General features: G+C 52.6%; 1 protein-coding gene and 1 pseudogene across 2 annotated transcripts in view; both read right to left on the bottom strand.

The window, feature by feature from the left end:
* LOC148218095 (uncharacterized) overlaps positions 1-15,184 on the bottom strand; it is a 261,533-nt gene that overhangs the window by 48,171 nt on the left and 198,178 nt on the right. The window lies entirely within an intron of this gene.
* On the bottom strand, positions 4,879-9,632 carry LOC148218099 (class I histocompatibility antigen, F10 alpha chain-like; annotated as a pseudogene). Its single transcript, XR_015800591.1, has 8 exons — positions 9,535-9,632; positions 7,509-7,772; positions 7,078-7,353; positions 6,582-6,854; positions 6,379-6,489; positions 6,256-6,291; positions 6,105-6,136; positions 4,879-5,588 (listed from the first exon to the last, which is right to left on the bottom strand). The product of XR_015800591.1 is annotated as a class I histocompatibility antigen, F10 alpha chain-like (transcript).

The following is a 15,184-nucleotide window of genomic DNA, read 5'->3' as shown; positions in this document are numbered from 1 at the left end:
GCCAAAATCCCCTCCAAAATTGTGCTGATTCAAAAGCAAAACCAGTGAAAGACTCCATGTCAGAAATACAGTTTTATAGGAAAAGAGATAAATTCATGCAATAGTACAAAAGAAAACAACTGACAGAATCAGAATACAACCTGACACCCCGCTAGTTAGGGTGGTGGTAGCAGTCCAGATGAAGTGGTCTTGTAGTAGTGATGCTGTAGAAAGGTCTGGTAGCTCTTGTCCTCTGGAAACCAGTGGGTAAGGGCTGCCTTGGTGTTCCAAATCTCAGATTTTATCTAGGTAGGAAAGGCTTGGCTCCTCCCCCTGGCTGGAGCATCTCCCAATGGGATGATGGAATTTTATCAGTCATGCAGTGGCACTCAATGGCCCATTAACAGAAGATATCTTCCTGGAGGAAGGATGGGTTGTGGAAAAGATAAAGAACACTGCCCCACCTGGTTTTATCAGATGGCCCATTAGCAGAGGATATCTCCCACAGAGATAAGGATCACTGGTCCACCTGGTTTTTTCCACCACTCTTTGTTCTTTTGTTTCTTCCCAGGACCTCTCACTGGTTACTTCATGTTTGCTGCTGATTTCTTCTTCCTTTTGAAGATGAAAATGGTAAAAGTGTCTTTGACCTGCCTTGCTGGATATTGTGAAGAGGAACAGTCATCTACTGCAAGTGGAAGTGTCACAGGTGGAGCAGAGTTCTGTGAGTGCTGTATCAAACCAGACCTCGTCAGACCTGCCAGAACAACTGGTCCATGCTGCCCTTCACTGCTCTGCCTGTTCCCCACTGTTTCATGCCAGAGTAATTTAACTGCTGTTAATTGGGTGTGTGTTTCACTTGAGCCAGTCCAGCAGAACCAGCAGAAAGCAGCCCCAGAATGAATGGGGCTCTGCAGAGGAGCCCCAGACTATTCATCAGCCTGCCCACAGAACTGGCTCCAACTCTGAACCCTTGTGACCACACTCTGAAGAAGACACACTTCTGATATTTCTGAGGCACTTATGACTGAGGCACTGCATGTGCTTGTGCAGGTAAGAATCCCAAAGTTCTTTCTTACTTCAGGAAAAACCCTGCAGCAGTGCATACCCAGCATCTGCTATCAGCACATCCTGGCTGCACGTGCAGGAGAAGCAGCAGCAGCATTGTACACGTGGGTTTGTTAAGCTGAATTCCCCTACACTTTGAACAGTGCTCATCACAAACATATTTAATGACACACCGATGCCATACATTTCTCCTAAAAGCCTCCCTTATAACTAAACTTTGCTAAATTTTGAGGATGAAGGAGCAACTTCGGTCTCAGTGCGGAGGTGGAGGGGTTCTAAACACTGACTTTGCGAGAGCAGCATCTCTCCTGAAGCGCTCGGGGCCAGCCGAGGCGCCGCCGGGAGCGCGGTGCAGAAGCCGGCCCGGACTCAGCCGCAGCGCCGGGCACCGCGCATCGCTGCTCTGCAGGGCGGCCCGCACGTCCTCCAGCAGCTGCCGCAGGCTGCCCTTCTCCTGCTGCAGCTCGGCCATGCGCTCCTCGGCCCGCTCCAGCGCCACCATCTCCTCGCAGCGCTCTCGGGAGCAGGGCCCCGGCGGCCGCCGCTCGGGCTCGGCGGGGGCTGCGCGGGCGGATGTGGCTCTCGATGTGCTCGCCCTCCCGGCCCAGCGGCAGCCGCGGCCCCGCGCGGGTGCTGAAGTGGCCGCAGAGCCGCGCGTGGAGCTGGCGGAAGGTGAGCTCGGCCCAGAGCCCGTCCCACAGCCCCGCGCACTCCTCGGGCTCCGCCGCCTCCTCCGCCCCCAGCGCCCGGCACAGCGTGCGGGACTCCTCGCCGGGGATGCGGCCCGGCCCGGCGCAGTCCCGCTGCTGGAAGATCTCCTGCAGGGACTGCTCCGGGCCGCTGGCCAGCACGACCATCTCGTTCTCCACGCCGCGCTCCAGCCCGTAGCGGTGGGCGAGGGCGCTGAGCAGCCACTGCGTGCGCCGGGCCGGCCGCCCGGAGGGGTCCCAGCCCTCAGGCGGCTCCATCGCGCCCGCCCGGCCCGCGGCGCTGCCCGAGCATCCTGAGCGCCGCCCGCCCGAGCGCTCGGCCCCGGCCCCGGCACGGAGCGCCCGGCTCGCCCCGCACGGAGCCGCGTCCGCCTTTGTCCGGCAGGAGCAGGGACTCGGGCAAAGCGGGCAGGTGCCGCCCTGCTCCCTTTGTCTGCCAAGCCCGAGCCCCAAGTGTGGTTCGCATTTCTTAGCTAATTTCTCCCTTGTTTCTCTCTAACACAAGCAAGACAATTGCATCGCACAATCCAGTTTGACAAGTAAAGCTTGCGAACGAGTGAGTGCTTCCACTAAATAAAAAACCCCATGCGCTACAATTTCGTCCTTCTGTTCGCTCAGGCTATCTCACCACTGTAGATGAGATGACATCCTGGTGTTGTGTGTGTGTATGTTAAGAGGTCTGTGTTAGAGATGAGTAAGTGTTCAACTCGTTCAAACGAGCTGCCCAAAGCAGTGATTTTGGTCTCTCTCTGGCTGGGGAGCAGGACCGGCGTTGTTGAACGCAGGCAGCAGCACGAGCAGGGCTCCTCCAGCAGCAGAGACGCGCCAGGAGCCAGAGGGGACCGTGGCACCAGAGGGGACCGTGGCACCAGCCGTGCCCGAGGTCTGAACAGGCTGCCAAAGTCAGGTGGTGCTGACAGGCTGCGTTAACAGCCCAGGCAAGGCGTGGTGAGGAGCCAGGGCTGGGGACCACCCAAGGGGTCCTGTCAAGAGCAAATCGTTCTAATATTCTCTCAAGGATAAAAAAGGAGCAAACCAGTCCAGCAGATATGTGAGGAAAAGGATTCAAGTTCGTTTAAAACGCTGCTTAATACAGAGTTTGGTTTCTTTTGAGTGAACTGATGCTAATAAATATTTGCTCCCATATGATGGAGTTTCTCTGCAAATAGTCCTTGATGGGAAATTTCTGACCACCTTTAGTTTTGCTCTTTCTTAGGTAGAGCACCTGAGTAGCTTTGTTGAGGAATGGAGAATTGTTTGTAGCTCAGTATTTTCTCAAGAGGAGCCTTAAATTTTATCACAGGAGGAAGGAAAGACAAAGGTTTGAAAGCCTTCCCCTGCTGAAGTGACACACTTTGAGAGGTGTCTGTGAGGAGAAGTCCCCTCAGGCACTGCCAGGGCTGTTTGCCTCCTCTGCAGGCTCAGTATTCTGGGGGTTCCACAAGCCTCAGCTGCCACTGCATTTTCCTCTGAATATATCTTGTCGTGCAGTACACAGGGAGAATATTTTGTGCTAGATTGTCCTCTGGACTTTGAGGTGAATCTCAGTAATAGTGGTGATTTTCATGTTCAGATGTACGTTTTATAGATAGTAAGGAAAAAGGAAGAGGTATCAAGGAAAATTAGTTGCTCAAAATGTGAGTGGCCAACCACACTAAAAATGAGGTCTGAACTGAAGAAATTTTTTTATTGCTTTCCCTTGAGAAGTGAGGTAAAACATGCAGTGCTAAAAATGTACTTTTAAGAGATTCAGCCAGGACCCAGGTGTATGAAAATCAAAACAGCAAAGGATGAGACAGGGCACGGGAAGCATTTTCAGCCCTTCCTGTTGAAGGCACAACAGTATGAAAACTGCCTCTGGATGTTATCCATAGCTAACAAGTGTTATTTGTAGAGAAGAGCAGATGCCCCAAGCTGTTGGTGGCCCAAGTCCTGCCGTGGCTGGCCCAGTTTCAGTCCTAGCTGGACCAGGGTGGCTGGCTGGGCAGGGGAGGAGGTGGGGGGATCTCGGGGGGCTTCCGCTTCACGGCCGGGCTGGGGGGCCGTGGGGGAGGCAGGGAGGGCTGGTGCTCTGCTTTCCTGGGCGACTGCTGCTGCTGAGGCCGTGTGTGAGAGCTGTCAAACCGGACGGTCCTGGGGCTCCCTGGGGGCGAGGGAGAGTCGCGCCTTCTTGGCCGGGATGGTGGAGCTGCAGCAGGGCGAGTGTGGAGAGAGGAGTGGCTGAGGCCCCAGCTCACACAGGGACCCTCCTGCACAGCAGGGCCCAGAGCTGGCAAGGTTCCCCAGCAAGGCTGGAGCTGCTGGCACACCTTGGCCCAGCTGGACAGCTGCCCCTCAAGGCCCTGGCGAGCAGGGGATGTGTTTTAGGTCACAGGATGTGACCAAAAGTACAAATTCTATCACCATCTGTGGGGCAGTGATTCTTATCTGTGTGGGAGATATCCTCTGCTAATGGGCCATCTGTTAAAACCAGGTGGGGCAGTGTTCTTTATCTTTTCCACAACCCATCCTTCCTGCAGGAAGATATCTTCTGTTAATGGGCCATTGAGTGCCACTGCATGACTCATGAAATTCCATCATCCTATTGGGAGATGCTCCAGCCAGGGGGAGGAGCCAAGCCTTTCCTACCTAGATTAAAACTGAGATTTGGAACATCAGAGGATCCACTGGATTCCAGAGGAAAACCAGACCCTTCTATATCATCACTGAACCTTCAGAGGAAAACTGCACCCTTCTACAGGAGCACTGCTTCAACTGAACCACATCTGTCATCCAGGAGGACTGCAGCCACCATTTAATGGGACTGCTACCAACACCCTGACTGACAGGGTATCAGGTTGTATTCTGACTAGGTCAGTGTTTTGGGTTTGTTCTTTGTAATACTGTATTTCTATTTTAATTTTTCCTAGTAAAGAACTGTCATTCCCATATCTTTGCCTGAGAGCCCCTTAATTTCAAATTTATAATAATTTGGAGGGAGGGGATTTACATTTTCCATTTTAAAAGAGGCTCCTGCCTTTCTTAGCAGATCCCTGTCTTTCAAACCAAGACATCAGGTGTGGTTACTGCGCTAGAGAGAGAGGAAAAGGAGACAGCAAAGACAGCAACACACATGGGTCTCTTTAGGGTAAAAAAGACTAACTTTATTGAATGCAAAACCCATATTTTAAGCATATTATGGAGAGTTAAGACAGGATAGTAGCTCGTTGGATAACTGGGAAAAACATCCATGAGACCATACCTTAGAATGTGTCTCACAGAAAAACACCAGGTATTAATCTTTCTTGTGAATACCATTCTGTTTTGACCGGATTTCATTCTGTTTTGACTAAATTATCATCCTGGGAGATTTTCTCCCCAGCTGAAGCTAGAACCAACTTATCAGCCTGGGAATGAAGCTGAAAAGCTCCAGCCTGAAAGTAATTTTTCAGGCTGTAATTTTCCTAGCTTTCTAACAGTGTCCACAAACAGATATGTATAGTCCTTGCATGATTCCCCACAAAACAGCACACTAACCACATCGTACCAAGCACTCTCTTATCTCTTACATTCCTTCTTCAGAATCCCACTTACTCTTGCCAAGGCTTGCAGCCTACAATGGCTAACACATCTGTCACTTGTTACAAGCTGAGCTCTGCTTCCAGTCTTGCTCTTTAGCTGCATTCCCACAGTTCTTGGCTTTAAAACGCAGGAAAATGGGAAATTGATCCGTTAGCAAGAGCTGTGCATGGGTGGGAGCACTGGGATGAGCTCTGCTGGCAGATCTCGGTTTCCCAGGATGAGGGAAGGGGCCGGATCCAGCTCCGTGGATCGCTCAGGCAGTGATTCCTGCTGGGATGAGAGAAAGTCACGGTGTCACCCTGTCCCTGTCCCCATCCTGCAGAATGGACCTGGCTGGAGCCCATGGAGAGCGGGAGCTGCTCCGGAATCCCACCTGATCCCGCTCCAATCCTGCTCCATCCATCCACCCACCCACCCATCCCACCTAATACCTCTCCATCTATCTCACCCAATCCCTCTCCATCCATCCCAACTGATCCCTCTCTGGAATCTCTCCCTGATCCTGCCCCATCCATTTCAACTGATCCTACCCCATCCATCATCCACCTATCCATCCATCCAGCCATCCACTATCCATCCATCCATCCATCCAGCCATCCACTATCCATCCGTCATCCATCCATCCATCCTAAATGATCCTGCTCCAGAATCCACCCCCGATCCCACTCCACAATTCCATCTGATCCTGCTCTGGACCCCTGCTCTGATTCAGAAGCCCTCCCTGATCCCAATTTGTCCATCCTGCCCGATCCCCCTCTGATAGCCCACCCTGATCCCGCTCCGTACCTGCGGTCAAGCCGTTGTTCCCAGGTCATTTTCTGCAGAAAGAGAAGATCCATGAGATTTCAGCACGGATCATACACTGGGATTAACCCCAGGATCCATCCTGAGATCTGCACAGAGGGGATCCAGAGCTGGATCCACCACTGGTACTTACTGGCTGTCGTGTTGTATTCATTCCTGTCCCTCTTCCCTGTGGAAAAACATTGTCGGTGGCACAGGATTCCCAGAACAGTGCCAGGTGGATCCGTGCCCCATCCTGACCCCCATCCTGTGTTACCAGATTGGCGCTTCCAGACAATTAATCCAATGAGGACAATGAGGATGATGATGGCAGTGATGATGGACACAGTGACCACCAAGGTCACCAGATTCCTGCCAGCTGTCGGCTCTGGGAAAAACGGGATGGTGAGGAGGGGGAGGGGAATCTCCATTTGGGCATTCCAAATTCCCAATTCCCACATTCCACATTCCCAGCCTCACCCCAAGCGTAGATCCCAGGCTCCAACATTCCAGGATGCTCCACCCAGCACCGGTACTGCTCCCGCTCCTCCGGCCGCGCCTCGATCCTGGCCCAGGTGTGGAAGGTGCCGTCACTGTTGGGAACGATCCCGCCCCACTCCGTCTCCTGATCCCAGATTTCATCCCCCTTCATCCAGTTGACTGCGATGGAGCTGGGGTAGAATCCGTACGCGTGGCAGGACAAGATCAGCGTCCCCTGTTCCTCTTTTCCAGACACATGGACATCAGGGGGCTCTGGAATGGGATAACGGTGAGAGACATCCATGGAATTCCATGGCAATGGGATGGGGGTGAGATCTAACCATGGAATTCCATGGGAATGGGATGGGGGTGAGATCTGTCCATGGAATTCCCACTAGAATTGGATGGGGGTGAGATTTGCCCATAGAATTCCTACAGGAATGTTCCCAAGTTCCTCATTCCTAAATTCCACATTCCCAAAGGAATTCTGCTCCACCTTTGTGGCCCAGCTCCTTCTGTCCGTATCTGACGTATTTCTGGAGCCGTTCTGGGCAGATGTGCCCCAGGTAATTCGTCCAGCTCTCAGCATCGTTCCCTTCACGTTCCCAGCGACTCCTGGTGATCTCAGCAGCGCTGTCGGCCGCCACGAATCTCCTGGATCCCAGGTCAAAGGAGGTGAAATCCTGCCCATTGTAGCCATCCCGGTAGGATCCACGGACACTCCCGTCAGACAGGAGATCACAGCCATAAAGCCGCTGTACAGTGTGGAGACCTGGGGGGATTGTACCCACAGAGACCCATGGAATTGTGCCCAGCCCCACAGAGTCCCATTCCAGCCCTAAGGAGCCCCAGAATCTGATGGAGACCCACAGAGCCTGATTCCAGCCCCATGGATCCACATCCCAACCCACGGATCCCCTCACTCACCCCCACTCTGATTGTACCAGTCTTGCAGTATATGCAGGTTCCCGACAGTGACCTGCTGCCTCCTCTCGCAGGTCTGGGTCCTCCTATCCCAAAATCCCTGTTCAGCTCCATCCTTTATCTACTGTGTCAGTGGCTCTGCCCGGCCCCGCTTGCTGTCATAGCGCACGAAGGGGATCCCATCCAGGTACCCAATCATCATGAACTGAGGGATCCCAGGGCTGGGCTCCAACACTGCCACATGCAGGTAACGCAGAGAGTGGAGAACTGGGGGGACACAGAGATTTGGGGGTGTTGAGGGGGTCATGGATCAAGGAAAGAGGAACTGGGAGAGGTGGGATGGGGGTTGCATGGGGTCCCAGTGTCCAAGAATGGGGGCTCAACATCAAGGAAAGGGGGATACAAGGACTGGGAGATGTGGGATTGGGGTTTCAGGGGATCCCTGTGTCCAGGAAAGGGAGTCCAGGGGACTCCAGTGCCAAAGAAAGTGGAGTCACAAGGTAGGGAGACCCGGGATGACTGGAATGGGGGGCTCGGGGGTCCTTGATACAGAGGGAAAGGGGGGCTGGGGGCTGAGAAAAGCAGGAATGGGGGTCTAAGGGGTCTCAGAGTCAAGGAAAAGGGGGGCTGGGGCTGGGAGAGGCGGGATGGATGGGAAGGGGGATACAGGGGAGGATTGATACTGGATAAGGGAGTGCAGGGAGGTCCCAGTGCCCGGGACTGGAAATTCAAGGGGGTCCCAGAGCCCAGAATCCCCCCTGGGACCCTCCATGACCCTCCAGGGACCTTCCTGGACCCCCTGGGACACCCCCGCAGGACGAGCAGGGGATGGAGAACTCGGGGGACACAGAGTTTAGGGGAGGGCAAGAAGCAGAACGGGGAGAGCCGGGAAGGGTCCAAGGTCAAGGAGGAGACTGGGAGAGGCGGAATGGGGGATCCACGTGATCTCTGTGCCCAGGAAAGGGGTCCAGGGGTCTGGGAAAGGGGGGGTCTGGGAGCTGGGAAAAGCAGGAATGGGGGTCCAGGGAGCCCCTGGGTCACGGGAAAGGGAGGTCTGGAGCTGGGAGAGGTGAGCAGATCCCAGAGGCGCAGCCTGGGAGACGGGAAAGAGACCGAGAGAGTGTGGTGGGGGAGCGGACGGGGGGAAAAGAGGAATTCCAGGGAATTCATCTGGATCCCATTGGATCCCCGCTGCAACCCCCCTGAGACCCTTGGGACCCCGTTTCAGGAAGCGGCGGGAGTGGAAAATGGGGAGGACACGGAAAGTTGGGAGGTCCGGAGCGTCCAAAGGGCGAGACTGGGTCTGGCAAAAGCGGGATGCACGAAAAGGGGGTGCAGGGGCGTCCCAGACCCGGAAATGGAGATTCAGGGGTGTCCCAGTGCCCAGGAATGGGGGTTCAGGAGAGTTCCTGGTCTGCGATTCGGGGTTCAAAGGGATCCTGATCCCCAGGAATGGGGGTTATGGGGGGTCCCGGTGCCAGATAAGGGGGTACAGGGGGGTCCCGGTTCCCGGAAATTGGTGCTCAAGGGGGTCCGGTGCCCAGAAATGGAGGTACAGGGGGGTCCTGGTGCCGAGGAAGGGGATGGGGGGGTCACAGGTCCCGAAATGGGCTATGGGGTGTTTCCCATACCCGGGAATGAAGGTTTAGGGGGTTCCCAGTGCCCGGAAACGGAAGTTCTGGGGGAGTTCCTGGTCCGCGATTCAGGGTTCAAAGGGATCCTGATCCCCAGGAATGGGGGTTCAGGGGGGTGCCGGTGCCAGATAAAGGGGTGCAGGGGGTTCCCGGTGCCCGGAAACTGGCGATCAAGGAGGTCCCCGTGCTCAAGAATGGGGTTCAGGGGGGTCCTGGTGACAGATGAGGGGGTAGACGGGGATCTTCGTGGTGGGGAAGGGGATGGGGGCGGCGTCAGAGTTCCCATAATGGTGATCCCGGGGGGGTTCCCCTGCTCGGGAATTAAGGTTTAGGGGGTCCCCGGTGCCTGGAAATGAATGTTCAGGGGGGCCCCGGTTTCGGGAGGTCCCACTCACCGCTCGTCGCGCCCCCCGGGCCCACCAGGAGTCCCAGAAGTCCCAGGAGCAGCGCCAGGCCCAGCGCTGGAACCATCGTCCCGTTCCGCCGCTGGCCCGCCCGGACCCGACTCAGTCTAGCCCCGCCCCCAACTCTGACCCCGCCCCCAGAGCAGCCTCCGGCCCCGCCATTGGCGCCGCTATTTCCTGTTCGCCAATGGCAGCCATGTTTCTCTGTGACGCCATCAGTCGCCGGGTAGATCCCGGTCTCGCAGGTTGAGACGCGGAAGCGAAAGAGACCGAGTGAGCGCGGTGCGGGAACGGGACTGGGGAATTCCAGAGAATTCCTCTGGATCCCTCTAGATCCCCGCTGCGACCTCCTTGGAGCCCTCGGAGAACCACTTGGGACCCCTGGGATCCCCATTAAGAAAGGGCCGGGAGAGGACAACTGGAGGGACACGGAAATTTGAGAGATCCAGGGGTACAAAGGTGAAGGAAAAGGACGGGTCTGGGGTCTGGGAAGGGCGGGATGCCCGAGAAGGGGGTGCAGGGGGTCCCAGTACACGTGACGGGGGTCCAGGAGGGGGTCCCAGCACCGAATAAGGGGGTGCAGGGGGTGTCCTCATGCTCAGTAATGGGGGTTCAGGGGATCCCAGGGTCAAGGAAATGGGGTGCAGGGGGTTTCCCTTCCCGGTTCTGGGGTTCAAGGGGTCCCGATGCCTGAAAATGGAGGTTCAGGGGTGTCCCGGTGCCCAGAAATGGAGGTTCAGGGGGGTGTCCGTGCACGGGAATGGGGCTTCAGGGCATTCCAGGTCCCAGATAAGGGGGTGCAGGGGTTTTCAGGATTGGGGAAGGGGGTACAGGGGGATGTCGGTGTCCCGAAATGAACATTCAGGAGAATCTCTGTGCCCAGGAAGGGGGGTTTGCCCAGAAATGGAAGTGCAAGGGATTCCCCGTGCCCAGAAATGGGGGTTCAGGGGGTTCCCCTTCTGGGGAATGCATGTTAAGGGGGAGTTTCCTTCCTAGAAGTCATGGCTCAAAGGGGTTCTGGTGCCTGAAAATGGGGGTTCAGGGGGTGCTGGTTGTGGGGAATAGAAAAGGTATAAAACTCTCAGAAAGCTGTGTGACAGCAAATCTCAGGATGGAGAAATGCAAGAATGCTGAAGATGCAAGGACAAGAAACGATGTAGAGACAGGCCTCAGGAAAATATTTTAAGCAAGACAATAGAAATATGTAAGCTTAATAATGAAGCTTAATCCATTGTTTTAAGCTGTGGTAACTGAGACTGATAGCACTGTAAATTAATTAGCATATGCAGTTTGATAACCAAGATGCCTTGGCAAGAACAAACAGAGCTTTGAAGATTACAAGAAGATGGGATCAAGTCGGGCTGACAGAAAAGAAGATTTAACTAAGTAAAAATGTGAAGTTTGAAATGTAAATGAAATATAAAGTTTAATGTAAGGAGAAATGTAAAGTTTGTCTTTGTGATGTTTAACCAATGAATGTAGAAAAAATTACTTACCTTCCTGAAAATGGTATATAAGCATATGTAGCTTGCAGTAAAAATCGAATTCTGATTACAAATCAGTAGTCCCCATCTCTCTATCCTTGATAAGCCCACACTCCAATGCCAGCTTTAGCCTGAACTCCCAAACTCAGCCCCAATTCCTGCCCTAAGGCCAACACCGTTGTTCTTGGACCTAAGCCCAATGGCAGCCCCAGTCACACTCCCTAGCCCAAGCCTGGCTCTGAACTCCAGGCTGCTGTGATAAATATATTACAGTGTTGGTTTAGTAATTGTTAGAGTGAATACTATGTGTTATATAAGGTTGACTTTTGAAAAAGAAGTTTTGCTAAAGATTAGATATCTTTTAATGAGAATGTTGTGTTGTGATACCAGTGTTGATGAAGAGTGGTTGTAATGTTAACATTTAACCAATGAAGGAATCAAAACCTGTTGAATGTATTGAAAAGTAACAAATGATGAGGACTGGGAAAACTGTACATGCTTGAAAAAGGTGGGATGGGGGAGGAACTACTTTAAAATGTTTGAATATGTATAACCTTTTGTACACACCTATTAGGCTGATGCAATACCCAGGTGGGCAGGGGGTAGTTTCTGTCCCCACTGATTCAGGGGGACTGGTGCTAGCTCTGTCCCCCTCTGATTTATGGGGACCGGCGCAGTCCCCATTGTTATAGATGAGTAATGTGATGGTTGGCTCTCACAATTAAAGGATGAACAGTGTGTGTATGTTAAGATAAATTTTGTGGATGTATAATGATGTTATTGTAATATATCCTCCCATAGTCCTCTTTCCCCTCCCCCTTGCATTGTTGTCACAACATGGCTCAGGCAGTCGGGGCATTTGGGGAGGGCCGGCTTGTTCCTACACCTGACCTCCAGTGCAGATGTAAGAAAGGAGTCTCCAGCAATGGACGGCAGAGAAGGAGTTCAGCGACAAGACTTTGGGAGGGCCCAGGGCCATAAAAGGCAGAACATCCATTCTGTAGGGGAGCACGTGGGGGTTTAGTCCTGTGCTCCTAGCGCTGATTTTTCACCTTTCTCAGTCTGTTGTTGTATTTTTATGCTAAGATTTAATAAACTCATAAAGTTTAAAAAAGTTAGCGTCGTTTGTCCCACCCTGCACTGCCGAGGTAGGAGGTGCAGCTGGAAGGAGGGAGGGAGGGGTGAGGGAAAGCTGGTTTGAAGGGTTTTCATTTACTTCTCATTGTCCTCCTTTGAGTTTCTGGAGTTTTCTGCCAGATATCTCTCCCCTCCACTCATCCACAGCAGTTTGGAGCAGTTTTCCCATTTTGTGAGGGAAATCAAAGCCGTGCAATGACGCTCCTAATTAGGGGGTAGGAGAAGTGAAGCTCCAGGGCTTCCCGCAGAGCCGGAGGCAGCGAACACGCGGGGCTGGGACAGGCGTGCCGGGAGCTGCGGAGAACTTTGTTTGTGTTTCCAGGCCAATGGCGGCTCGGGCCCGGGCCCGTTCCAGGGCTGTTCCTCATCTCCGCCTTTGCCCTCCCACAGCCCGGGGGGCCCTGAGAGCGCGGGCCGAGGCTGGGCCGTGTGCAGAGCCCGGCCCTCGCTGCCATTGGCTGATTGTGCCAATGTCACTCCTGGTTCTGGCGCGCTGATTGGGCAGAGCAGCAAAGGCGCCATTGTGGCAGCGTCTGTGCGGGCCCGGCAGCGGCGGCAGCGGCCGGAGCCCGGGGAGGCGGCGGCGGAGCTCGGAGGCGGCCCCAGCGCAGGTGGGAGCCGCGCTCGGTTGTGCGGGGGCTCGGGGCTCGCTGCGGGCCGAGGGGGCGGCAGGGGGCTCTGGCGGGTTGGTTGTGCCGGTGCCGGCCCGTGTTGGCGCTGGGCTGAGGGCGCTGCGGGAGCGGCTGCCCGCGGTCTCCTTCCCGCTGGGGCCTCGGCAGGAGCCGGTGCCGGAGCAGCGCTGGCTCGTCCCGGTTGCTGTGGGTGGCACAGAGATGTCTGCCCTGTGCCCGGGGCTGTGAGGGAAAATTCCCGTGGCCAGAGGTTTGTGTGCCCGCAGGAGACAGAGGAGTCCTGTAAAAATTACTTTATTGATGAACAAAGAGAGAGGCCATGCGGCATTTGCCATGCGGTCTCTAAAGCGCCGCCTCCTTTTTATCCTCATTTTCCCGTCTGCATCTCTCTCTCCCTTTCGCCACCACCTGAGGTACTTGGAAGGTTCAGACTTCCCGATCCACCTACTGCATGTCCCTCTTAATATGCACTCCTACTACGATATTAATCTTACTGCTTGCAATCCATCATTTTCTTATTTTCTCAAGAATTGCCTTTACAAACTTTTAATTTCCATTGACTCAATTTCTTTTCCTGCATCCACTTTGGTGCAAGGTGTCTTCCATAGTAAAAAGATGAGAGTTGCTGCTGCACATCAGAGGAGGAGCAGCATTCGTTTAAGCCATGGTCTGCCAGGAAACCATGAAAACGTGTCCCATTCCCATCCTTTCCCTGTTTGGACTGGTACATGAGCTAATTTCTTATTTCCTTTGTTATCTGTTTCACCACTTTTCGGTTATCATCTATTTGCAAACAGCAATTTGAATGATTTAATTTTCCACAAACTCCTCCTTCTTCTGTAAATAGATAATCTGATTCCATCCCATGGTGAAATGTCTCGTTCCTCATTTCAGCGGCTTGGTCAGCAGGAAGGTCAGGAGCTGGAGCTGTCTCCTTGGTTATTATTTCAAGGATACTTTTTAACCTAAGTATGCTACTCAAATTATGGATGGATTTTCTGTGTCCTGATATGAATTCGTTAGGGATCCCAGGGGCTGGTCCATGGTGTTGTAGGATTTCTTCTGGTGGCCGTTCATCTTTTTCCCTTTTTTGGGTGCTCCCTCCATCCAGGGGTGCATCAATTGACCACTTTTATCTTATGAAATGATAAAATGTTTGGATTCCCAACTCATTTCTCTGGACTAGCAAAAACACCTCATTGCTTTGGGGAGAGGGATGATCCCCCCCCACTTTTTTTCATGAAATTTGCTCAATATTCTCCATTTGCTGTTTCCCTTTGCAGCTTAACCAATTTCTGTTGCAGTCAGATATCCTCACTGTGGGCTCTGCCTTTAGTTGTGCAAATTCCATCTGTGCAAGCAGGCAGAGCTGGGGGTGAGGGGCAGATGGACTCAGGGAAATTCCTCCCCCTGGCAAGAAGGCCCTTGGGCATTGTCCACACTTTTCCAGAGCAATGTTAATTTGCATTTCTAAAACTCCTCTCCTGGCTGCCTGGAACTAGGATTTTCTTCCAGAGCAGCCTTTAGGTGATTCACACGTCCACCCTCACAATCTGCTTTATTTTTCTTTTTAATTTTTTTTAACGATTTTTTCTTAACAGTTTATGCGTTAAAGCCTCACCATTAATACTCTTCTAGTTTTTCAAAATGCAACCTAAAGGTGAGTCTCGAAAAACCCATTCTGAAATTCTGCCATCATTAAGAGCCACACAGAGATATGTACAAAATATTCCAATGCAATCAAGTTTTTCCTACTTCTTCTCCTAAGAGTAAAAATTGATTGTCACACCTCTAGTCCAAACCTAACTGACAATATAAAAGTAGGATTGTTATGCAGAATTTTTCTAATGGTGCAATCTTGTTACTGAAAATGCAGGGAAAATAAAAAACTCTCCAACAATATCTTTAGTGTTAGAGAGTCAAGGCATTACTTGATTGTGGTCAGGGTGTGCAGCAGAAATAATTTCATCCACACGTAGCCCGGGTGTGCAGAGAAAATCATTCCATGAGACGTGAATTTTGCTAGATTTTTCCTAAACTTTTTACAGTTTAAAGCCATAGAAATAAATTGGTTTAATGTTCATTACTTCTAAATTGTGTAGTTCTTAGTGTTTTGTTTCTTAGGAGACCCGGATTTCTCCTTTTGTGATGTTAATTAGGATCTCACTCCTGGATTTCCTTCTCAGTCTTTTCCAGACCAGGTGTCTCCATCTATGCCGGGGCAGTGTCTGGGGTGGGTGTTCCTTGATGTTTGCTGATGTTTCCTTGATGTTTTGTTGAATGTCGTTCTGTTTGTTGGTATCTTTTGGGCTATTCCCAGGTTGTTGCAGTGGTTATTTCTGTTGAGTGGTGCAACATCCCTTAAAAAAACCTTTTAAAATTTCTTTC

Source organism: Sturnus vulgaris, unplaced genomic scaffold (genome assembly GCF_052056855.1).
Source record: "Sturnus vulgaris isolate bStuVul1 unplaced genomic scaffold, bStuVul1.hap1 Scaffold_195, whole genome shotgun sequence".
Classification (NCBI taxonomy): domain Eukaryota; kingdom Metazoa; phylum Chordata; class Aves; order Passeriformes; family Sturnidae; genus Sturnus; species Sturnus vulgaris.
Note: the sequence above shows the minus strand (reverse complement) of the source record. Positions and strands in the feature narration are given on the sequence as shown.